The sequence below is a fragment of the Odocoileus virginianus genome, chromosome 24 (genome assembly GCF_023699985.2).
Source record: "Odocoileus virginianus isolate 20LAN1187 ecotype Illinois chromosome 24, Ovbor_1.2, whole genome shotgun sequence".
In the NCBI taxonomy this organism is placed as follows: Eukaryota; Metazoa; Chordata; class Mammalia; order Artiodactyla; family Cervidae; genus Odocoileus; species Odocoileus virginianus.
Genome location: NC_069697.1, coordinates 32,730,613 through 32,755,441, shown reverse-complemented (window position 1 = coordinate 32,755,441; position 24,829 = coordinate 32,730,613). Strand labels below are relative to the sequence as shown.

Here is a 24,829-nt window from a genome sequence, read left to right as displayed (position 1 = left end):
ACTAGATAAGGAGCTCTCAATGGGGAAGATCCCTGCATTGGGAGAGAACAATCCTTCCTTGAAAACTGTCCTAGGAACCGCAGAGCATTTACACCCCTGGTCCTACCCCAGAGAATGTCAGTGGCACCCAGTCCTAGTCACTGTAACAAGCAAAGCTCTCCCACACATTGCCAAGCATTCCCTTGGGAGCAGTGTAGCAGAAATCGGGTTCAGAATAACTACCTTGATGAAAGAGAGATTATGGGATTAATCTAAAGTTCCCACTTTTCCAGCCCCACAAATTTATGGAATAAAAATGTAACCATCTGGTTTGTGTCCATCATTGGGAATGCACAGACATGGGGAAGCCCTCAAGTTATTCATAAAATAGAGGAGGGGACAAATAATCCTAATAAAATAAAAGAAATGTTGTCATTTTCAGCATAAATACAAAGTGTTCTTTCCTACAAAGTGTTCTTGGACCACAGAAGGAAAAGCAGCCAACATCAGTTGGAGGGAAGGAGCTCAGCTTCCCTGGTGGCTCAGAAGGTAAAGAATCCACCTGCAGTGGGAGATCCAGGTCTGATCCCTGGCTTGGGAAGATCCCCTGGAGAAGTGAATGGCTGCCCACCCCAGTATTCTTTCCTGAAGAATCCTAGGGACAGAGAAGCCTGGCGGGCTATAGTCAATGGGGTCACAAAGAGTCAGACATGACTGAGTAACTAACACTTTCAACATCTTCACCAGGTAGAGAAGAGAGGGAAAACCATTCCAGCCATAGAAATAGCTGATGAAAAAGCAGAGAGGTGTGAAAGGGCATGACACGGATGAAAGAGCAAACAGCAGCCACCGCAGAACGGAGCTGGGCAGGAAAGCTGGACAGGGTAGGCAGGACTTTGTCTGCCAGTGTGACAGATACTTGTCTTTGTCACCATCCACGATTTAATCTCTGAGTGCAAAAATTAAAATAAATAATAATAACACTTGTGTACCACTGAAAAACGATCCCACCTCACTCCTAACCCACAGCTTCCTCCACCACCTCTTCCTGTCCGCAGTAACTGATTCAGGATCAGGCACCCAACCCAGGACATGGAAATCAGGTTCAGGATACTGGTTCAAAGTCTCAGGACAAAGAAACTTCCGTGTTTCCAGAAAGAAACTTCTTCAGTTCTATCCCATAGTCACAACCAAAAGCATAACAATAATCTGCAATTTCAGCCATGGTTAATGTAATACTTTCTCCCCAGACTCCATCAAGGAGAAGAGAGGCTTTGCAGAGATGCAATCCAATTCCTCTGAGCTCCAAAACCTTCTGTTTCCTCAAGGAGGCACATAAGATATGACTCTGTGAGAAGAATTTATCTCTTGTTAACTTTTAATCGACTCCATTTTATATACAAGTGAATTATTCACAAATTTCATAACTTCATTCCAAATAGATAAAAGTAAATTAAAATTGAATTATAAATATTTATTATGCTTCCCCCTCCCCCACCCTTTTCAGGCTTGAGTTTGGTTCAAGGTAAAGCTTGAGCAAAATCCTTTGTCTTGCTGAACAAGGTGACAGATGGGGACTCAATGGAGAGAAACAGAGGAAGAACAGCATTGAATAAAGAAATGATGATCAGAGCCACCAATAGAAGCAAAGGCGTGGCCCAGTGAGGTTAAATTACTATAGTGAGAGAAAAGAAATTGAGAAAAGTATAGCAGCTGCCTGACAAGGTAGAACTTCAGAGAAGAGATGCTTAAAGAGGATTTTTAGAAAGTTTCATCATTTGGTACTCAAAAGAAAACCTGTTATTTTCCATTGCTTTTGGAGTCAGATTTGTGAAGGACTGAGAGGCTGTATTATTTTTGTAGGTTTGTTTGTCTTGTTTTCAGATGAAATGACATGTGAAGACTGACCTTATGAGGAAAGGAAGAAGGACATAAAAATGGATTACATTTGAGTATCCTTGGTAAAAATGGTTGAAAATATGGTGAAAGTTAGTGTAGTTGAAAGGAAATCATTTTGTAAAAATTGTTCAATCTTCATTTTGGAAAAATTTCTCTGGTAGCCATATGGAAGGTTATTTGCAAAAAGAAAAAAAAATTGAACCTAGGGAAAACTCTTGAGAGACTAATAATTCACATGATTGTTGACTTTTCGTTAAGTTTCACATGTTTTGGCATTTACCAGGAATGGTGATATAGAGCTACTTACTGGTCATTTCACTGCCTGTCAGGAACGCTGATGCAAAAAGGGCCAAGTGAACACCAGATGTTATTTGCATTGCGATTCCGGAAGCACTTAAGGAAACCTGCAGGGCAGAACCATCCTCTATCCTACCAGGGTGGTAAGTAGGGTCCCAGAAGATCTCTATCCAGCTTAGACTTAAGCCTATTCATTCATGGGGTCACAGTTTAGGACAAGCTCTCTCACCTGTCCAAGCTCTCCTCTGGGCCCATTACACTTCCTATTTTGCTCCCTCTATGAGGACCAGGGTGACTTGCAAGAAGAACGGACCCTCAAACATCAAACATGTCCTGCAGAAGCTCCATTCAGTCTACACTTTACTGACAGGAAAAAGGAAATTCTTTTTTCCATCCTAATTAACCAAGTTCATGGTTATAGAGGTTTAAAAACTGGGGCTGGCATGAATCTCACATTCCTAGTCCAGAAGCCTAGGACACAGTGAAGGGAGGTTATTGAACGAGACAGAGAGAACCTATAGGAAGCAGAATAATTTCCAGCTTTCTGTCAACAGAACACCATCTCCCACCAACCTTACCTCACCCTAGTGATATTTACATCTATTGTTCCCCCTTAAAAACATGTTTTTCAAGAATCCATTATGTCTGAGTCTAAGAAGGACTTGATGGGAGCCTGAACTCTGTGAGTAGCTCGAAAGATTAGCAGGGGTTGAATTCGAGAGGTTTTTAGAAAGCATACTCTAAACAATCTGGTCACCAATAAAAGACATGCGAAAGGTAAAAAAAAAAAACAAAACAGAAAAACATTGAATCCAAAATTCCCAGCTTGAGAGACTGAATGAAAGGACCTGCAGGACGAGCATAATGGTCCCCAGATGGGATTTCAGTTTTAGAAGCGGTCATTCTAGGTGCTCAGAGACGTGCATGTGGGCATGTCCAGTAGGAGGCTGGCACTACAGAACCTGATCTCAAGAGAGAGGTCAAGGTTGGCAGTATAAATGTAGAGGTCATCGGAATACAGCATCTAAAGTGACAGGCATGCCTGAGTAAATCATAGGACTCATAGAATCAGAGAGGATTAAAGGATGGCCCATAAAGACACTAGATCTGTAGAACAGCAGGGACAGCATATATAACTTTATGTATGTGCTACATAAAGCTGCACATGTATACCATACAACATATGTCTCTCAAAAATGTATAAATAATATATTTTCCCCTTTGAACTCACATTCCATCTTATTCTCACAAAGCTTAACAAGGACAACTGTTATCACTTCCTTTTTCAATGGGAAAAGCAAACAAAGGAACAATTCTGTGATTCACCCGAAGGCACCCAGCATGCGAGAGGTGTATTGGGGAAGACAATTTTTGGTCCAATATTCCTTCCACTAAATTGCCCCGCTTTCTGAACACATCCTAACCTATGCTCAACTGCCTCTCACAAACAGAAAAGCAAATTTAAGAATATCAACACAGAAAATAATGTAGAAAAGAGTAATTATATAAGATAACATTTTTAGTTCCTTCAGTGACTGGCTTAGTAGTGATTTTAAGAAAGGTCACTTTCCTCATTTGCATTTGTTTCCCAATTCGTAAAGTTAGCATTCTTGCCTTCTATTTTCATCTCAAAGATTACATAATGTTCAGAGAGACTTCTTAGTTCCTGTGATTATTACTTCAAGACCCAACTCTATTCCTCACCAGAAAATCAAGGCAGAGAAACCACCACGTAAGAATAATTCTACTTTATTTTTGTTATCATTTCAATTTTCAGAATTCACAATTAAATTCAGGGATGTATTAAGCAATTCCTCAACAAGGTATCCTGTTAGGAACCACGTATAAAAAAAAGAATGTGTGTGGTGGTTCTGAACCCAGAATAATGAGTTTCCAATGCCAGCTATACAGATGACTAGCTGTGCTTGGCATGTAGCAACACCAAGTGTTGGCTTTTCATGTTACGATACATATTATTATTACTCTCACAAGCAATGAGCCTGTGGTACCAACTCAAACTACCAAGTGCCATTATACCCTTGTGACTTTCTAGGTTCACTTTCACGCTAAGTATCTCAAACTCAGCCACAAAATACGTTTCCACATATGAACATTGACATAAAAGTTTCTGGCAATGTAAACACTGCATTGTTTTAAGAGTCTGAAAAAAAAAGTTTCTGGCAATGAAATTATTCTTAGGATAAACCCTGCTTACCACCCTCTGTTTCTAGAGAACTGATCATTCTTTTATGGACACAAGTCAAAGTGAACTGAATTTCTTTTCAAAGAAGAACTGATAAAGATCACTTGAACTGCCTGTTTAGAGAAAAACAGGCTAAGAAAAGGGTCTTTAAATGCTACTAGGAAGCTGCACAGAAGAATTTACCAACATGCCCATGCTATACAAGGTCTTTTTAATTGCAGAACTGCTTGAATTTAAAGCAAAACTTTGTTTCCACGTTTTCCATATTTATTGTGTGCAGAGCATAAAAATCCCACCAAAAACACAAGTGGCATTTTCAAGTAGTTATTAATAAATAATAAAGCAGGCCAGAAGCAATCACATCAAAATACTCATTTTTAGTCATGGGACTTCCAGAATGGAGAGATGAGCTCATACGTGAATGCAGAGTAAACCCCCGCCCCCAACACACACACAGTTTAGGGGAGAGAGGAGAGTGAGGGTGAAATGGAGTGACTGGTTTCTTTCTAAATCAAAATGCAGCTGAATGCAAGTGTATCTGTGGTCACAAACATGGATGTTTACTGATAAAGAATCCAACTGGAGCTTCTTTAAGTACTAATTTTGGTGCATTAGTAGTAAAAGAAGGAATCTGTCCATCTCCCAATAGCAAAGCAATTGTTAATCATTCTTTCTTTCTTTTGCACTTAAACTGCATCACTACTACTGCCATCATGAATCTAATGAGTCTCTGCCCCCTGACAGGTCTCTATCCTGTCTGCAGTATGTAGAAACCTAAATTGATTTCCTGCCAGATAATCAGACTAATAAAAATAAAATGTGCAGATTCAATCATTAAGCCAGAAAGATAAAGACCATTACAGTATACTAACACATATATATGGAATTTAGAAAGATGGTAATGATAATCCTATATGCAAAACAGAAAAAGAGACTCAGATGTATAGAACAGACTTGTGGACTCTGTGGGAGAAGGCGAGGGTGGGATGTTTCAAGAGAACAGCATTGAAACATGTATATTATCCAGGGTGAAACAGATCACCAGCCCAGGTTGGATGCATGAGACAAGTGCTCAGGCCTGGTGCACTGGGAAGACCCAGAGGGATCGGGTGGAGAGGGAGGTGGGAGGGGGGACCAGGATGGGGAATACATGTAAATCCATGGCTAATTCATTTCAATGTATGACAAAAACCACTGCAATGATGTAAAGTAATTAGCCTCCAACTAATAAAAATAAATGGAAAAAAACAAAAAAACAACCAAAAAAAAACCCAGTCTATCTCAGGCATAGAATGGTTAATTTATAATGTTCCAAACCTCACCAAATTACCCTATTTTCCCAGTCTCTAATTGGGAAAGGTTGTTGTCTTCTAAATTCAGGTTAGAAATGTATGATGTTATAACTATTGTCATTGTTGCCCAATGCTTTGGCTCTCCCTTCAATAATACCATGCCTTTACAGTCCAAAACTTTAAAGGCAAAATAATAATTTTAAAAGCCATAAAAACTGGATTAACACAGAATATGCAGTTTGCATGAGCAAATCTCATGAGCAATCATGAGCAAATCAACATGAGCAATCTCATATGAAGCCTCAAAGCAACTTTGAATAAATGGGATTAGTAGCTCTACAGTAATAAAAATTACAGATGAGGAAAGCAGCGCCGAGAAACCAAAACACTCATCTCCACTACAGGCTCAAAATCAGAGCTGATGTCTATCAGCTTACTATATGAGGGACTTGTTGGTTCAAAACTTTAGGAACTTCCTGAATGAAATCTAAAACTGGCCACATACACAGAGGGCAAGGAGAGACTGCAGGAAGAGGCAGATAGCTTCAGATTGATAGGTGGCAGGTTTAACAAACAAAGGAACTTACACACCAGGCTTGTCTTGGGCAGTTGCAAGATGAATAGATCTCCACACTCCCCCACCAGAATCTTAAAAGTTCATGTAGAAACCTTAAACTGGGTTCAGTCACATATAACATCCAGACTGTCTCAAAAACACATTGTTCCTTCAAGGTGTCTGTGTGGTTGAAAAGAGCTCCCACTGTGGGCACCACAGTACCAGTGAAATGTGCATTTCAAGGATGGGAGGGAGTAAGGAGCTTCTGATCGCCCTAGTCTGACTTTTGGGTCATCTGGCGGTCATTTCCTCTCAATGACCTCCTCCAGGAGAGTACCCTAGGCAATTACGTGGGGCTACTGGAACGAACCTACCAAATTCAGCTGACAGAACCTGGATCCCAACCCAGGCCATGATGGGGATGCATACTCAACAAAGTAGATAAACCCTCATTTTAAGTTAACTTTTAAGAAAAAACTTATTCTGAAGATAAACAAATACATTTTTCTTGATCTTTGGATCAATTTAGGATTTGCAGATCTACAAAACTACTCATATCACACAATCTCTCAGCTGATACTTGAAACAACTGAGGTGTAACAGGCACTAAATTTTTAAAAGTTTTTCAAAAAGACAATTTTCAAATAATTCTCCTCAAAAAGTTACTGATCAAAATGTATGAGTAATCCACAACTTTTTCATCAACAACGCATATCTAAGGATGCCACATCCTCACACTTTAGACATCTACATGTTTCTTTACATTCCCAGGTTCAGGGAGTACAAAGACACACTCTTGGGAGGTCAACTTGGAAATATCCCTTCATTGAATCCAAAACAATCTCAAAAGTTTCTTTCAAATCCACAGAAAATTACACTTTGATTCAATGCATAATAAATATATATCTTCATGTGTTATTTACCAAAAAGATTTGTTGGCTTAGTGTTGTGAATACCTGTGTGTGTGCTCAGTCATGTCCAGCTCTTTGCAATTCCATGGACTGTAGCCGGTCAGGTTCCTCTGTCCATGGAATTGTCTATGCAAGAACACTGGAGTGGGTTGCCATTTCCTACTTTCAGGGATCTTCCTGATCTAGGGATTAAACTTGAGTCTCTTACATCTCCTGCACTGGCAGGCAGATTCCTTACCACAGCACCACCTGGGATGCCCCAACACACAAATAGACATACACAAATAAATACAATAAAAAATCACAAACAAAAGCATCCACTAACTAGTCAAAGAAACAAAAACAAATAGCAGATTCTACTACTAGATTTAGTAACTATATGACTGACTTTAAGCAAACTATCAGAATTTTCATTATTAAAACAGAACAAAATGTAGTCAAGGTGTAAAGGGGTTAAAATAATAAAACATCTCTACACTTTGAAGCTTAAAATTATATACACAACAACCATAAGACAAGATATTCTCTCTCTCTCTTTAGTCACTAAATCGTGTCTGACTCTTGCGACCCCATGTACTATAGCCTGCCAAGCTCCTCTGTCCATGGGATTCTCGAGGCAAGAATACTGGAGTGGGTTGCCATTTCCTTCTCCAGGGGATCTTCCTGACCCAGGAATTGAACCCAGGTCTCCTGCATTGCAGGCAAATTCTTTACTGACTGAGCTATGAGGGAAGCCCTACACTTTGAAGCTTAAAATTATATACACAACAACCATAAGACAAGATACTAAGGTTATTCTATTTTTGTTTGTTTTGATTCCATGGTAACAAGCAAAACTGAAAACTGGCTTCCATGAAAACTGCTGCTTGAGTCTATAATCATATTAATACTTTTAGCTAGTGTTTAGCAGTCCCTCAGAACTTCACCAGTGAAATTAGCAGCTGTCTTGTTACCGGCAAAATTAAGAAGGTAAACTAGCCAAAACAGTACTCCTCTTTATCATCTCTTCTCTCAGTTGCAATATTGCTCAAGAATAAGATCAAATAAATAGACAGAAATACTAAGCAAACAGAAGGGAATGTGATGATTGATGACAATGACAATGTCAGTGATTAAAATGATGACATCATCTACAACTTCAGCAGACTGGTGGCACTGCTTTGTTGATCCTATCCATCATTTATGTCTCCACAGCATCATTTGAACATAAGTAGTAGGTCTGATAATTAGTAATTTGCCAGACCTTTATTTAAAGTAGCCCAAAATATTATATACAACTGAACCCAAACTGTATACAATGTCTTAGCTAATATCATCAGTCAATGTCTTAAATACATAAGGAAACTTAAATTCATGGACTTTCATGATTTACAAAACATACTTTTGCTGTGATTAAAGTCATTAAAAACTTGAATAAGTGAAATGTCTGAATTTCTTTAAAAAAGGAAAAAACATGAATTTTTATTGGTCTTACTATTGATTATTAACAGATGAAGAGGCTCAACTGCACCTTCCTATCCTGATACATCTAGGATGAATGAGGTATTGCTTACATTAACAAATTGCTCACCTTAACAGTGAAGTGTACAAATTCATCAATTATGTAACCTCTCTTTTCTCTTATAAGATATCTCATATATAGTACCTAGCTATATCTTTACTACATATATAATTACTCTTTGTAAATGTTCATCTATTAAGAGAGTAACTAGAAATTTAAAAGAAATATATATATATATATATATATAATAGTTTTTTCAGTGAACCATATGTCATTCATGTATTTTATTTGAAGCCTCATCAAATATTCATACAGTCCCTGAGAAGGATAAGACAGAAAAAACAATACGTTCATTCACAAAGCTGGCTATCTTTTTATCCACACATATGTTAGTGTTTAGCTGGCTTAGTAGATTTATCAGTGTAAAAAGAAAGAAGAAAACATAGGATCAAGATGAGATTTTTATTATGTATCCTCAACATTCAATTGAACTATTAATTGACAGGAATAAAGAATAGGGATCTCTAAGATAGTTTTACATCTATAAAATGTGAAATTTATAAATGGTGCAACCTCAGATTGCACAGGCAGATTTTAACAGAATCTCTGCTGAATAGCCAAAGAGACAGTATACAGTTCCCCATCAATTATGCAGAGCTGAAGTGCTGAAATACACAATTTCATCTTCTACCTAATAGGCCAATTTGACCTGAGACATCAATTTTGGGAATTTGCTCCACTTTTATCCTCTTTTAATTACAATAATCAAATTACTTTAGAATAACAAGACAACAAAATATCAGTTATCATGATTTATCATCCTATTGAAACTGTGCTTTTTTATGATTATTATTTTCACCGCAAGAAAGAAAATAGCATTATGAAGTAACAAAGGATACAGGGCATAGCATAATCAATTTCTCAATCCAGAGTCTCAGACACCAGCCCTTAAGTCTACCTCTGTCCTTGTTCCCCAGGCCCCGTATCTATCTCCCCTCCATTTCTGAACCAGTTATGATAATTAGGTCAGAAAATTAAAAGCGAAGCTCAGAATTAAGTCTTACTGCAGAGATTCAGTAACAATAAAATAGCTCTGAGAATTTGTACAGCCTCTAAAATAAATCATTTCCCAGCCCTGCTATGCTGGCCCAATCTACAAAGTTGAGCCGCTGCTTCAGTTTTCTAGCCTAGAACTCAAAATTCTGTCCTGCACGCCCATCTGTTTGGTTGAGGCTCTGATGCTCAGATAGGATCTTGCCAATTCTCTCTGCTAATCCTCAGGAATAGACGAATCCTGTTAAAAAGTGTCAGAATGCTCGATCCATCAAATGATGCCTGGCTGCCTTTGAACTGTAGGGGTTACTGGACCTTCCTCATCAGCAGACTGGATACCACCCCAACGCCCACTCATCCTCATACCGCCCTCCACCCCATCTTCTCATCCTCCTGGAGTTTCTCCTGCTCCTGAGTTTTTCTAAATTATGTTCACTGTTTAAGTGAGGATTCTATCCCTAGATAAAGGATAGAAGATTCACTCACTGTCTAAGCTCGTCTCTGAACTTCACCTTAATCTCCACTACTCATTCCCAGGAGCCTTAAATCTAATCCTACGAAGCTTAGGTCTCTCCCATTCCAAGACTTGGATTTCTCCTTAAGTGCTCCTTCCTTCGCTAAGTACTGTCTCCAGCTTCTGGATCACGTTAATTAATTCAATAAGTATATATTGAGCACTTGCTATGAAGTGAGCATTCAACAGCAAAGATCAGGTATAATTCAATACAGTGAACTGTCCACTGTGCAGAGACTGCTCACTTTCCTCCATTAGCAAGAACGGCCTTCTTCTTAGCAATAAAGCCCCATACTTTCACCTGGGCACATGGCTGTTCAGCTAGGAACTACGTTCCAGCTAAAGAGGCCACGTGGCTCAGATCTGGCAAAAGGATGTGAGGAGAAGTGATACGTGCTACGATCCAGATTTTAATATTAAGAAGGAAACCGACTGCTCACCACTTTCCTTTCCCTCAGACTGGAATCAGGATGCTGCAGTAGTAAGTGAAGCTCTTCATGAGGACAAGTGCACTGTGGGACCTTGAATAATCTCACATGGCAAAGACACCGTCATCCAAGAAAGCACTGGCCTGCCTCTAGACTGCTAGGGTGAGAGAGAAACAACTTCCTCCTTTATTAAACACTGATTTTGAGGTGTCTCTGTTACAGGAGCTTAGCCTATTCCCTAGGTAATACATCTCTCCAAGTTTCCCGTGACTCATCAAGGACCAGCAAATGTGAGGTGGCATCTCATTTGGCTTTCAGTTTGCACATCCCTGATGTTTACTGATGTTGAGTACCTTTCCACTTGCCTTCTGTCTATCTGGATGTCTTCTTTCAAAACGTAAATATCCTCCAGTTAAAATAATTTAAAAAAAAAATGCCAATTGAGGTCCTCTACCTGTTTTTAAATGGGTTTTTTGCTTTTTTAATTTTGAATTTTATGGGTTCTTTATGTATTTTGGATATCAACTCCTTACTAGATATATTGTTTGCAAATATCCTCTCCCATTCAGTAGACTGCCTTTCATTTTGTTCATGGTTTTTTTTTGTTCTGGAAAAGCTTTTTGGTCTGATGTAGCCCTACCTCACATCCGTCAGAATGGCTGTTATCAAAAAAAGAAGGAACAAGTGTTGGTAGGAATATGGAGAAAAGGGGACTCTCATGCACTGTTGGTGGGAATGTAAATTGATGTACACATCCTGGAAAACAGTATGAAGTCTCCTCAAAAAACTCAAAATAGAACTATCATATGATCCAGGAATTCTACTTCCAGATATTTAAGGAAAGAAAACAAAAATATAAACTGAAAAGCTACATATGTATATGTATGTTGTTCCATTTATGTTTTTGTTTTATATATATATATATATATATCCCTATGTTCATTGCAGTACCAGTTACAATAGCCAAGATATGGAAGCAATCTAAATGTTCATCAATAGATGAATGGAAAAAGATGTGGTACATATATACAATGGAATATTTACTCATCCATAAAATAAAAAGAATTATTAATTCTTCATTCTTTCTTTCCATTACCTATAAATTTGAAATATTGCCATTTGCAGCAATATGGACATGGAAGGTATTATGTTAAGTGAAATAACTTATACAGAGAAAGACAAATATCATATGATTTCACTTATATGTGAAATCTGAAAAACAAAACAAAGCAGAAGAGACTCACAGATACAGAGAATAAATCTGTGGTTGCCCAAAGGGAATGGATGAAACAGGCGAAGGGGATTAAGAGAAACAAACTCTCAGTTACAAAATAAATAAGTCACAAGGATACAAAGTATACATAGGGAATATAGTCAATTATGGGTTTCCCTCCTAGCCTAGTTGGTAAAGAATCTGCCTGCAATGCAGGAGACCAAAGTCCCTGGTTTGGGAAGATCCCCTGGAGAAGGATGGCAACCCACTCCAGCATTCTTGCCTGGAGAATCCCCATGGACAGAAGAGCCTGGTGGGCAATAGTCCATGGGGTCACAAAGAGTCAGACACGACTGAGCGATGAGCAGAGCCCAGCAGCATGTTAGTGTTAGCTTGGCTTAGTAGATTTATTAGTGTAAAAAGAAGGGAGAAACATACAGGATGAGATTTGTATTATGTATCTCCAACATTCAATTGAACCTATTAACTGACAAGAATAAAGAATAGGGACCTCTAAGATAGTTTTACAGGGTCGCAAGAGTCAGACACGACCTAGAAACTAAATCACCACCGTGGTCAAAATTAAAGTCAACTTTGGTGATGAATGATAACTGGTCTTAGTGGTGGTGATTATTTCATAATGCATAAAAATATCAAATTATTATTCTGTATGCCTGAAACAAATATAATATTGTGTGCTAATTATAACTCAATTAAAAAACAAAGTAAATAAAACAAGCATCAGCAAAATTTTCTGTATATGGCCAGACAATAAATATTTTAAGCTCTGCAGGCCATACACCTCTCTGTTACACACTCTTTTATATTCATATTTATGTTTACAATCATTTAAAAATTTTAAATGGCTTCTCGGGTGGCTCAGTGGTCAAGACTCCACCGGCCAATGCCAGAGACACAAGAGACGCAGGTTCAGTCTCTGTGTCCGGAAGATCCCCCGGAGGAGGAAATGGCGACCCCCTCCAATATTCTTGCAACCCACTCCAAAATTCCATGGAGAATTCCATGGACAGGGGACCCTGACAGGCTACAGCGCAGGGAGTCACACGGAGCTGGACGCGATTGAGAGACTGAGCACACTAAAAGTTTAAACACCATTCTTAGCTCAGAAAGCGAAACGTCAGTCACTGTCTAACTGTGTCTGACTCTTTGCAGCTCTGTGGACTATAACCCACCAGGCTCCTCTGTCCATGGAACTCTCCGGGAAAGAATACTGGAGTGGGTGCCATGCCCTTCTCCAGGTCAAACCGAGGTCTCCTGCATTGCAGGCGGATTCTTTACCATCTGGGCCATCAGGGAAGCCCTCTTAGCTCAAAAGGTCATATAAAAACCAGGCCTCAAATTTGGCCCACAGGGCCACGGCTTACTGAACCCTAAGAACAACAATGTAGATATAATTTCCCTGAGATAAAGAGCAATTCTTTTAGAATAAAATAATACCATTTGCAGAAACATAGGTGAACCTAGAGATTACCATACTAAGTGAAATAAACTAGAAAAAGACATATACCATATGATATCACTTACATGTGCAATCTCAAATATGACACAAATGAACTTATCTATGAAACAGAAAGAGACTCACAGACATCGAGAATAGACTTGTGGTTGCCAAAGGACAGGGAGGATAGGGGAGGGATAGATTGGGAGTTTGAGATTAATAGATGCAAACTATTATATATATATATAGGATGGATAAACAACAAGGTTCTACTGTATAGCACAGGCAATTACATTCAATATCCTGTGATAAACCACAATGGGAAAGAATATGAAAAGATATATGAATAATTGAGTCACTACACTATACAGCAGAAATTAACACAACATTGTAAATCAACTACAATAAAATTATTTTTTAAAAAAGAAATTATTTTGTATCTTTAGTTATATTTATGTTGAGAATGTAAGACCAAAAAAATGTAATGATCTGCTTAATTAGAGCAAGTTGAGATGCTCCAGAGTCAAAAAAGAGGAAGATAGCTCCTGTTAACTTGCTTTCATCACTGTTGTAAATATCTATATTGGGGGCATATCCTATTGGCCTTCCTTCTGTGACAAGCTTCCCGAGTGCAGGGATCAACTTTGTAATTCTCCTTCTTGGCACAGTTCATGTAGAAAATACATATGTGGACAATTGTCTTGTTCACTGATGATTTTCCCATCTACTTCTATGCCTTTTCAATACAGTGTTTGTTGTTTGCTCAAATAACTAAGTAGAAGTTAGAGATTTATTTTGCCTTCAAATATTCTTTTGCATTGCACTTAGGTTAATATTTATGATTTAAAATGTAGAACAGATGATAACCCAAACAAATATAAAAATATTTACAGTAATATTTTATATTGTTATGTATGAAAACCAAAGACTCTCTCCTTTCCCCTTGGAATATAAACTGGGATGAATGGAGAGGGAATCTAGTTATGAAAAGAACTCAGCCTTTTGTAGCAATGAGATGAGCATGCTCCTAGAAAAAGGAATAATAGAGGGTCTCAGTTAATGAGAGGTACAAAACTTTCCCTTCACATGATTACACTGTGGCTTGAGTACTTTCTTAGAAACGTCACAAATTTCCAGAATGTCAGAGGAAACAATCTCCAACTGCATGGCAAAAAACACCTAGAACCAAATGAAAGCACTGGACCTGTCTTCCCTCAGCTCCACCATCAGTTTGGGGACAGCTGTGAGTTGACCTACATAGAATGTTCAGAACATTTTGATAAATTAATGTTTTTGGTTTTCTTTCTTTCCAAAAAAACTATTCAGGCAAAAAGTCTACACAATGGTCTACAGGTAGCTTCCTCACTACATTTTACACCCTTTAAAAGAGAGGAGAACCCAGGCATCAAAACTGTCCTGGAATTATATAGAAATGAGGATTTAACATGTCACATTCTGCCTTCTTGACAGCTCTTTTTCTTTCATGGTAGTCTAGAGCTCTGATTGTTTATTATGGACTTTTTCATTGTTTTTCAGTGTAGCACTTTTGCTCTCTCATATCTTTCTGTGTTTCTTGTCTAATTCCTTTATGTGCCAGTCTTACATCCTCAGAAAAACTGATTTTATCTCCTTGAGGGCAACAACTGCACCTCTTAGTTCTCTTCAATTCCTAACTACTGGCGATTATATTCCAAGACAGAGAGAAAGAGTTTGAAAAATATTTGTTGCAAAGAGTCAAATTAATTTTCCTTTTCAAGGTCTGCAAGATAAAACAACATACCCACCTTGGCTAAGGGCGTCATTCCCCTCCCCTCTTGATTCCCCGCTGGAGCAAGGCATACAAGTGAGCAAGGCATACAACCCTGAGCTCACTGTACTGCTCCAGGCAACGCCTGATAACCTCCCAGGCGAAGACAACTGACAGCGCGCGTGGGCTTATGCAGAGGTCCTGAGACGCATGGCCCATCGTGTTATAAATACCAGTCTTATTAGTCCAAGTTAGGAAAATTGCTAGAGTCTGAAATTCTTTTGAAACCACAATATCTGAGTATAGCCTAAAACAAGCTGCTTCTTTTCATTCCAGAATTTCCTATTTGAATGTGATCCTGTGTCATATATTTATTCCTCTTTGTTCATAGTCTAGTTCCACAAAATTATTTTCTTTCTAGCATTTGGAAGATAAAATGGGTATTTCCACCTTAATGCCACATTTAGATATGCCTCCAGATATGTGAAAGATATATTTCCAATTTAGGAAATTAGGCCCAAACATTAACAGTAATGTTTCCTATTTAAATATCAACAGCAAATGATTCACTCCCATATTTCCTCATTTGCATACCTTCGCTCCCTTATCTACACAACTTCACATTCATTCACTAGAAATATATTTTAATTTTCTTTTTATTCTCAATTCTTATTTTTAGTATTCTTATTTCATAAAGTATGAGCATAAATGCCAAAGATAAATAGTATGTGTTAATGTGTGTTGTGTATATAAGTTCACACACATTTTTGCTCTGGTCAATCTACAATTTATAAATGTCACCATTTCTAAAACATCATTGATTCATCAGTTTTTAGGACTTTGGCCTGCATTTTTACTCAGAAGCAATACTTTACAGGATGGCTAGGTCCTGAAAAGACTCAACCTACTGCAGTATGCTGTGGTTGATTTAAATCCAGTAAATTCTGGCTTCATAAATCCAGGAGGCTGAACTCAGAACAACTGGCACCTCAATGGGCAAGGGAGAAATATGAAAGCCAAGACGAGGTAGAGGGATGGAATAACTGAGCAAGCTGCAGACTAGATCCTGAAGAAGGGATCCAACAGTTCAATCCCTAATAGTCGAAGAAGTAAAGAGAAACTCTGGCTCGGCTCAAGTCAGGCAATCCAGGCAGAGGAAGCAATCTGTACAAAGCACGCGAGGCACAGACGCACAGATCCTTCATGGACCCGCCAGCGTCATACACCGCTGAAGCATAAGGCGCGTGGGAGGGAGGGAGGTGGGAAGGGAAAGAGTCTAGCCAGGTGGTCAGGAACAGATCACGGTTCTGCGATCAGCCTTTGCAGGGACACTGTATTACTCAGAGAGCTGTGGGGCTAAGACAAAACCAAAGCAGAGGCCCAGTTCTATGAACTAGACCAACAGAGTGGGATGGAGGAGGAGGCATGGCTCAGCAGGCATATGCAGCGCAGCACCAGGCTCCGGGCATTGGCACAGTGAGTGCTAATGGGCTGGACCCCACACTAGTGGGGTGAGGTCCCCACAGTCTCTGTCCTGGTCAGAACTGACTCAGGAACTGGGAATGGTTGGCATGTAAAGCCAGGAGGCACAGAGAGCATCAGCTGGCCCCAGCAGAGGTAGACGCTGCTGCCCAAAGGAGCGGCGGCATCTCTGCTGTGACCCCTGTAGCCAGAAACAGCAGGCTCCTCAAGGGGGGGACCGGGACTGTTAGCCTGCCACTTCAACTTACACCTAGCACCTGGGCTAGTGCCTGACGCACAGGGGATCGCCTCCAAGCAACTGTTTAAAGAATAACAAGAGGTAGCTTTTCTGACATGCTTTGTAGGTGAGGCACTTTCCTAAGTCCTTTCTTTGTATTTGCTAAGGAGGCACTATTATTGTCCTTATTCAGAGAGACAAAATTACTTGTTCTAGGTTAGGGCTCCTCAACTTCAGCGCTATTCACATTTCAAACCAGATGATTCTGTCTCCGGAGGTGGGGGGCGGGGCGGGGAGAAGCTTGTTCAGAGCACTGTGTGGTGCCTAGCAGTATCTCTGGCCTCCAATAGAAGCCCACCCTGAAGGGTGACAACCTAAAATGTCTCTAGATATTGCCAAATGTGCCATGGGGGATAAAGCTGTCCCTGGTTGAGAACCACTGTTTAGGATTTCTAGCTGATAGATGGTTCTGCCAGGATTTGAACTCAGGTTATCCACAAGAGAACACCCTTAATCTCTCCATCACAGCTGCCCATCAAGCACACAAGCTAGCATTAGTGACTGCTTATTAGGAGCCAGGCGTCCTGTGAGCACTTTCTATACCATCTCATCTCATGATCACCATCGCTGTGCATCTGGATGGCTACCTTGAAACCAAACACTACAGAAGAATAATCTGAAGTATTTTTCTTAACAAGTTGATTCACATTCCAGATACTGTTTCAAATATTTCTGGAGGACTAGAACTACACTTTGGTTTTCTGACGGTTTAAGGTCCTGACTTGTCTGTCCTATTTTTGAGAATTGCAGTGTTTTGTTTAGATTGCCTACATTAAATCAATTCAGATTGTTATTCAGCATTAAGGACTTATACTGTGCCAGTTTTATTATAATATCCTAAATCATCTTAAAGTAGAAGCACAAATCAATAGGGAATAGTTTCTGAAAGATGTGAGCTCCAAGAGTAAGATGGCCTTTGTGAAACCTGTGTAGGGGGTAGGTAACTTGATTGCAATACTGTCAATGCTCTTCACAGAAGCCTCAACTCTAAGACAATAAGAGCAAACCACCACCCACAGAGTTTCTCTCTCTCATTTCAAAAATTTATCTAGAAAGTGAAGTCCAAAGCGTTTAATACCAAATCTTTCTACCTGTCTTTAGTATCCAGAATACGTAGGATAACTATTCTTTAATAAAGGTAATAAAACCCACTGATAATGCAGTACCAGAATTTGGTGTCCTGGTACTTCCCAAAGCACAAAGGATGTCTGAAATTATGTCAATGGAGCATACCTTGAAAGGTCAGTAAGAACATTCATGTCATTGACTATACTGAAAACCCAACAACTACCACTCATTGGGAAAAACGTTTTTTGTCAGTAATGTCAATATGAATTACATAGGGAATTTACAAATTGTGAGTACCAACCTTTCACAGCACAAATGGACATATATTTTGAATAAGCATCTTTGAATACGTGTATGCACTGTGGAGTGAATGTATACTAAATGTCTATGCTATTGCCATCATTTCTTAGTGTAAACTGAATGTCTATGCTATTGCCATCATTTTTTAGCTTAATCAAACTATTTAACCTCTCTGGGCCTCAGTTAGTTTGGCTCCCATCTATTATTCCTATCTTTAAAATGGGAATAATAATAATAGTACATAGGGTCATTGTCAGGATTAATACATATATACATATTAATATATATTTACATCTATATACACATACACATTTATCACTTAGAACAGTGCTTGGCATATACTAAGTGCCCAGTTAATACCACACACACTTTGATATTCAAAAATTCAAACTGATGTGTGTAAACTGATATATAAATTGGAATAAATAGATAATCAAGCCTCAATGCCAGATACAGGGACACGTCTACAACTCTTCTAGCAAAACTAAAGTACTTACACTTTTACTACACTGTGCATGACAGAAAAGTCACGGGAAGAATAAAACACTTTTCTAACAGATGTAGATATGAACAGTCATTTCACATGCAGATCAACAGCTTTTAGCAGCCACAACTGTAAGTGAGTTCATCAACTAAGTGGGAATATGTTGAACTATGAAATTTTCTTCTGCTGGTCTGAGAGCAGAGCTTCAACATCTGAGAAGGAGGAGGACTTGATGACTGCAAGATGGCAATTTTCAGAGTGTGATGAGGGAATTTAATTTTGTGCATCTCCCACACCTCCCCACACACACTTCAATCTGTGCCACATGAGTGAATTTATATTATATTATTTCCTGTTCTCATCATGATCTTTGTAAAATTTTTCTTTTATTCTTTTCTACCATCTGGGAAGGGTTATTCTGTACCACTGTACTAACTAGACTTCCGCAGAATATTTATGTGTCCCTTTGGTAACCTTGGTAACTACGAACAAACATTTTAAAGACAACTAAAGCACTATAATCATAATTAGAAAAAACAGTCTGTTTATGTTTTCATGTTACTTATAATAATGGTACTAAAGAAAATGAAAACTGTGTTAGAAGAAAACAGAGATGATCGATTATATAGAAATGATATGAAACATGTCATAAAAACAGAATTATTTGCAACAATCACCCAGATCAATGCTTTCAGAGACCATAAGATTTTACTTTATTGACTTCTGCTTTATTGACTACACCAAAGCCTTTGATTGTGTGGATCACAACAAACTGGAAAATTCTTAAAGAGATGGGAATACCAGAGCACCTGACCTGCCTCCTAAGAAATCTGTATGCAGGTCAAGAAGCAACAGTTGGAAATGGACATGGAATAACAGACTCATTCCAAATTGGGAAAGGAGTACGTCAAGGCTGTATATTGTCACCATGCTTATTTAACTTATATGCAGAGTACATCATGCAAAATGCCAGGCTGTATGAAGCACAAGCTGGAATCAAGTTTGCTGGGAGAAATATCAATAACCTCAGATACTCAGATGACACCACCCTTATGGCAGAAAACAAAGAAGAACTAAAAAGCCTCTTGATGAAAGTGAAAGAGGAGAGTGAAAAAGTTGGCTTCAAACTCAACATTCAGAAAACTAAGATCATGGCGTCCGGTCCCATCACTTCATGGCAAACAGATGGGGAAACAAGGGACAGTGAGAGACTTTATTTTGGGGGGCTCCAAAATCACTGCAGATGGTGACTGCACCCATGAAATTGAAAGACTCTTGCTCCTTGGAAGAAAAGCTATGACCAACTTAGACAGCATATTAAAAAGCAGAGACATTACCTTGCCGACAAAGGTCCATCTAGTCAAAGCTATGGTTTTTCCTGTAGTCATGTATGGATGTAAGAGTTGGACTATAAAGAAAGCTGAGCACCAAAGAATTGATGTTTTTGAAGTGTGGTGCTGGAGAAGACTCTTGAGAGTCCCTTGGACTGCAAGGAGCTACAACCAGTCAATCCTGAAGGAAATCAGTCCTGAATATTCATTGGAAGGATTGATGCTGAGGCTGAAGCTCCAATATTTTGGCCACCTAATGCAAAGAACTGACTCACTGGAAAAGACCCTGATGCTGGGGAAGATTGAGGCAGGAGGAAAAGGGGATGACAGAGGATAAGATGGTTGGATGGCATCACCAACCTAATGGACATACGTCTGAGGAAATTCTGGGAGTTGGTGATGGACAAGGAAGCCTAGCATGCTTCAGTTCACGGGGTCACAAAGAGTCAGACATGACTGAGCAACTGAACTGAACTGAACTGAACTACTTGATTCCACATCAGTGTCCTCCACTACACTGTGAACACCTTTCCAACAGTACTCAGGCTTTATCTACCCCAATTTAGTCTACTTCCTGACACAATATAAAACTATATTGATCATTTAAAACTTACTTTAAAACTCAGCCTCAATAATTGTGAGTGGATTAATAACAATCCTCATTTACCAAGAACTTATGTACCAAGATCATACTCAATAATCTTATGAGGAAATGATAGATGACAAAAATAAGATGTTTTAGTCATCACAGAAGACAGTCTCCTCGGTGATGAATCACCAAATGAAAAAATGAATGGCTAAGTGAATAAAAAAATCTTTCAAACAAACTGGAATTTTGGGGCCAGTGACCAGTCATCACCTATTAACTCTTTCTTTTCCACCACTTCCACTCAAGTTCAAGCTCCTGATATCCCAATTCTAGACTACTGCAGTATTCTTCTACTTTCCCTGCATCTAATCTTTGCCTCTTCAAATCCATTCTACAAGACGGTTTATTAAATTGTATGTGCATGGATGAATTCTTAAGAGTTCATAAGTTACCGGTAAGAATTGTAACATTTTGTGACTTGTTTTGATACAAAAATTTAATGTTAGCATTAATACACTCTTGCACATCTGGAAAGCCACTTTCTGGAGCACTCTCATCAAATTTCAGTGACTGTCTTAATATTTTTGTTTTTAACTACATTGACCCCAACAGTACTATTATAATTGACAGAGACAAATATAAAATGATACAGGTAAATAACACACACACATGATTGCTTTCAGGTCAAGAGATGATCAAATTGCAATACTGGATAAATACCAAGCAAGGTTTTGCAGTATTGACAGCAAAGTGATGAGAGAGTTGAGGGCTTAAAAGAACCTGCATCATAACAGTCACTGCCATATTATGTTGTAAACAATTTAAGCTTTTCAGTAAAACATCATCTATCATGTGAAACTAATGTTGTTAATTTGAATTTACAGCTTTGTTTGCATTTAAATTGTAAATATGTTTTGATTAAAAGTAGTATATGCACTATTAGCACAAGGAATTTATACTTTGTTTTATATTTATATAAATTTAAGGAACAATATAATACAAATAATGTACATATATAATGGGAGTCAGAAAGAATTTTTTCCTTTTGAAAAGGTTTACGCAATACACATGGTTGAGGAATACTGACTAAATCATCCTAGGCATTGTATATAGTGGACTTTTTTAAGTAACTAATGTTTCTTCCACACCCACAAGTTAAAATCCAAACTGGCCCACATTAGGTTCCAAATGCATACCTATTGTTTTGATGTTGAAATGTATTTTCCTAAACAAGGCTCTTTATCTTTCTTTCTAAATGGCATAATATATATTGTATCTGCTCTTAACCATAACTAAGCAATGAGCGATAAAGATAACCTGACCAACAGAAATTTCAACCACTTTTTTTATAGATCTCTACCTTAAAACAAATTGTATTATGAATAAGTCAAAGGTGCTACAGTAACTGTAGCAATTCATTTTCCTTCCTTTCTGCCAAGGTAGGAATAGGTCAAATACATGGAAAAGATATCTTTTAAAATGCTAAAAATGTCTTTCTAAGGCAGTTGTTTATGTGTCTGAATTTGAGGAGATAACAAGTAGTTTTGCAAAACACTAAGAGCAGGCAGACCCCTAGGCTTGATTTTTTTTTTTCCTGAAAGCAGTGTTTTATAGGTGGCACAACTACCTGTTGGGGGAAAATCATAATAATTTTATTAAAATTCAACAGCTTAAAATAAATACACCAGTGGACACCTGTACACTGGGCAATGCCTCAGAAATCTATTAGCAAAAAGTATAATGAATAGAAGAAAGCAGAAATTGGCAGGCTTTGTGGTATGATATTTCCAAAATGATTACAATCTCTGTGATTGCCAGGAGTAACCGAACTTCTTTAAGTGTACCCCATGGTCTTTCCACATCTTTACTTCTAAATCATGTACCTTGCCTCAATTTTCTATAAATTGAATCCTTTAAAAATAGATATCATCAAGAAGAAATCTGACTGGTAATAGTTTCCAAAAGGATAGTGCATGCTTCTTGTCTCAGCCACAATGCAGAAATGGCTATCAGACTTAACCACTTCTATCTAAAACTATAATTAATATTAGAAAAAAATGGAGAAAGCAACTATTTTTGGTCACTGGACAACAGATACCACAATACTGTGATCCTTGCAAGACCTTTGGCTTTATGCTTAAGTGTATCCTCCTAACTGAGGCACAGGCATAGGGACACAAACGGAGCTCAAAGACACAGCCACAGTTTTCAGTGGACAGAGGCAGAAGACAGATGTGCAGGCAGAGGAAGAGCCCCAGGAACCTGCACAGGGTTCCCGAGAACCAACTGGGGCCAGTTGCTAAGCTGTGCACACAATGAGCCGGACTGTAGGAGATCAGCAGAGACCGGCTCTGGGGGAGCAGGAGCCAGATAGAACACAGAGGTCACACACAGGCCTGGGATCATGACCATCCAGACTGAAACACCAAGAGCATATAAGTCAGAAAGGCCACGCCTTGTAAGAGGAACCGCGCTAGTTAAAAGTAATGGCCACTCTAGAGCCCTCTTAACAAGTCTTAAAACTAAGCCTTAACAGAAAAATGATAATCCTCCAGTATCTGCCTGATTTAACAAAAAAAAGAAAAGAAAAAAACAAAACAAAACTCAATACTCTTTAAAAGAAAGCAACAAAATCCAAAAAGATGCAAAAAGTCTGCAACAGTCAAAACAATTATGAAAAAGATGAGGGGAGGGAAGAAGGAAAATGGAAGAGTTACACTACCTGATTTCAACACTTACCATTAAATGCATAGAGTAATCAGGACAGTGTGATACAAGAATAGCTCAGAGAGTCTAGAAAAAGAGGTCTGTTCAATAAATTTTGACACAGGCAAATTTGACAAAGAAATTCAAAGTGTAAAAAGATAATGTTTTCAATAAATCATGCTGAAAAAATTTGATGTCCATATGTAAAAGAAAATAATCCTTGAATTCTTTCTCGTGCTATAAAACCAAAAAGAAATTCAAAATGCATGATAGACCTCAATGTAAAAGTAAAAAGTACAAAACTTCTGGTAGAAAACACAAGAGGATATCTTTTAGAACTTGAGTTGCAAAGATTTATTATACAGTGCACAGAAAGCTTCAGCAATTAAAAAAAAAAAAACAGATAAGCTGGATTTCATCAAAGTGAAAAACTTCTGTTTACCAAAAGATTTCATTAAGAAAATAAATAGACAAGTCTATTATCTTGAATAGTGTCTCCCCATGACTTGTTCCCTGGAACTTCAGAGTGTAACCTTATTGGACTTAGTTAAGATCAGATCATACTTCAAGATTTAGGAAGGGTCTAAATCCAAGGACTGCTATTTTTATAAAAAGGCCATGTAACACATGGAGACACTGAAACACAGACACACAGAGAAAGAAGCAGGCCACGTGAAGACAGAGGTAAAAACTGGAATACTGCAGGTACCAGCCAAGGAATATCAAGGATTGCTGAGGGCTACGAGAAAGTAGGAAGAGGCAAAAAAGGATTCTTCAGAGGGAGTTTTGCTAAAATCATGATTTCAGACTTCTGGTCTATAGAAATCTGAGAGAATAAATGTCCACTGTTTTAAGCCCCAAAGGGTGTGGTAATTTGTTACAGCTACGCTAAGAAATCAAAACATGCTCATCAAAAGATTTCATTAGAAAAATGGCACTGAAGAACTTATTTACAGGGCAGCAATGGAGAAACAGACATAGAGAACAGACTTATGGACATGAGGAGAGGGAGGAGAGGGTGAGATGTATGGAAAGAGTAACATGAAACTTGCATTACCACGTGTAACATAGATAGCCAAGGGGAATTTGCTGTGTGGCTCAGGAAACTCAAACAGGGGCTCTGTATCCACCTAGAGGGGTGGGGTGGGGAGGGAGAGGGGAGGGAGCTTCAAAGTCAAAGTGAAAGTGAAGTCTCTCAGTGAAGTTGACTCTTTGCAACCCCATGGACCAGGCTCCTCAGTTCATGGAATTTTCCAGGCAAGAGTACTGGAGTGGGTTGCCATTTCCTTATCCAGGGGATCTTCCCAACCCAGGGATCAAACCCAGGTCTTTACCATCTAAGCCACCAGGGAAGTCCAAAAGGGAGGGGATGTATGTATACCTATGGCTGATTTATGTTGAGGTTTGACAGAAAACAGCAAAATTCTGCAAAGCAATCATCCTTCAATAAAAAAATAAAATTTTTTAAAATGGAAAAAAAAAAAAAACAGGTGAGCTAGAGACGAGAGAAAATGACTCTATATATATAGATATATACATA

At 38.6% G+C, this 24,829-nt stretch overlaps 1 protein-coding gene across 4 annotated transcripts in view; it reads right to left on the bottom strand.

The window, feature by feature from the left end:
• Positions 1–24,829, bottom strand: part of NELL2 (neural EGFL like 2) — a 433,912-nt gene that overhangs the window by 308,443 nt on the left and 100,640 nt on the right. The window lies entirely within an intron of this gene.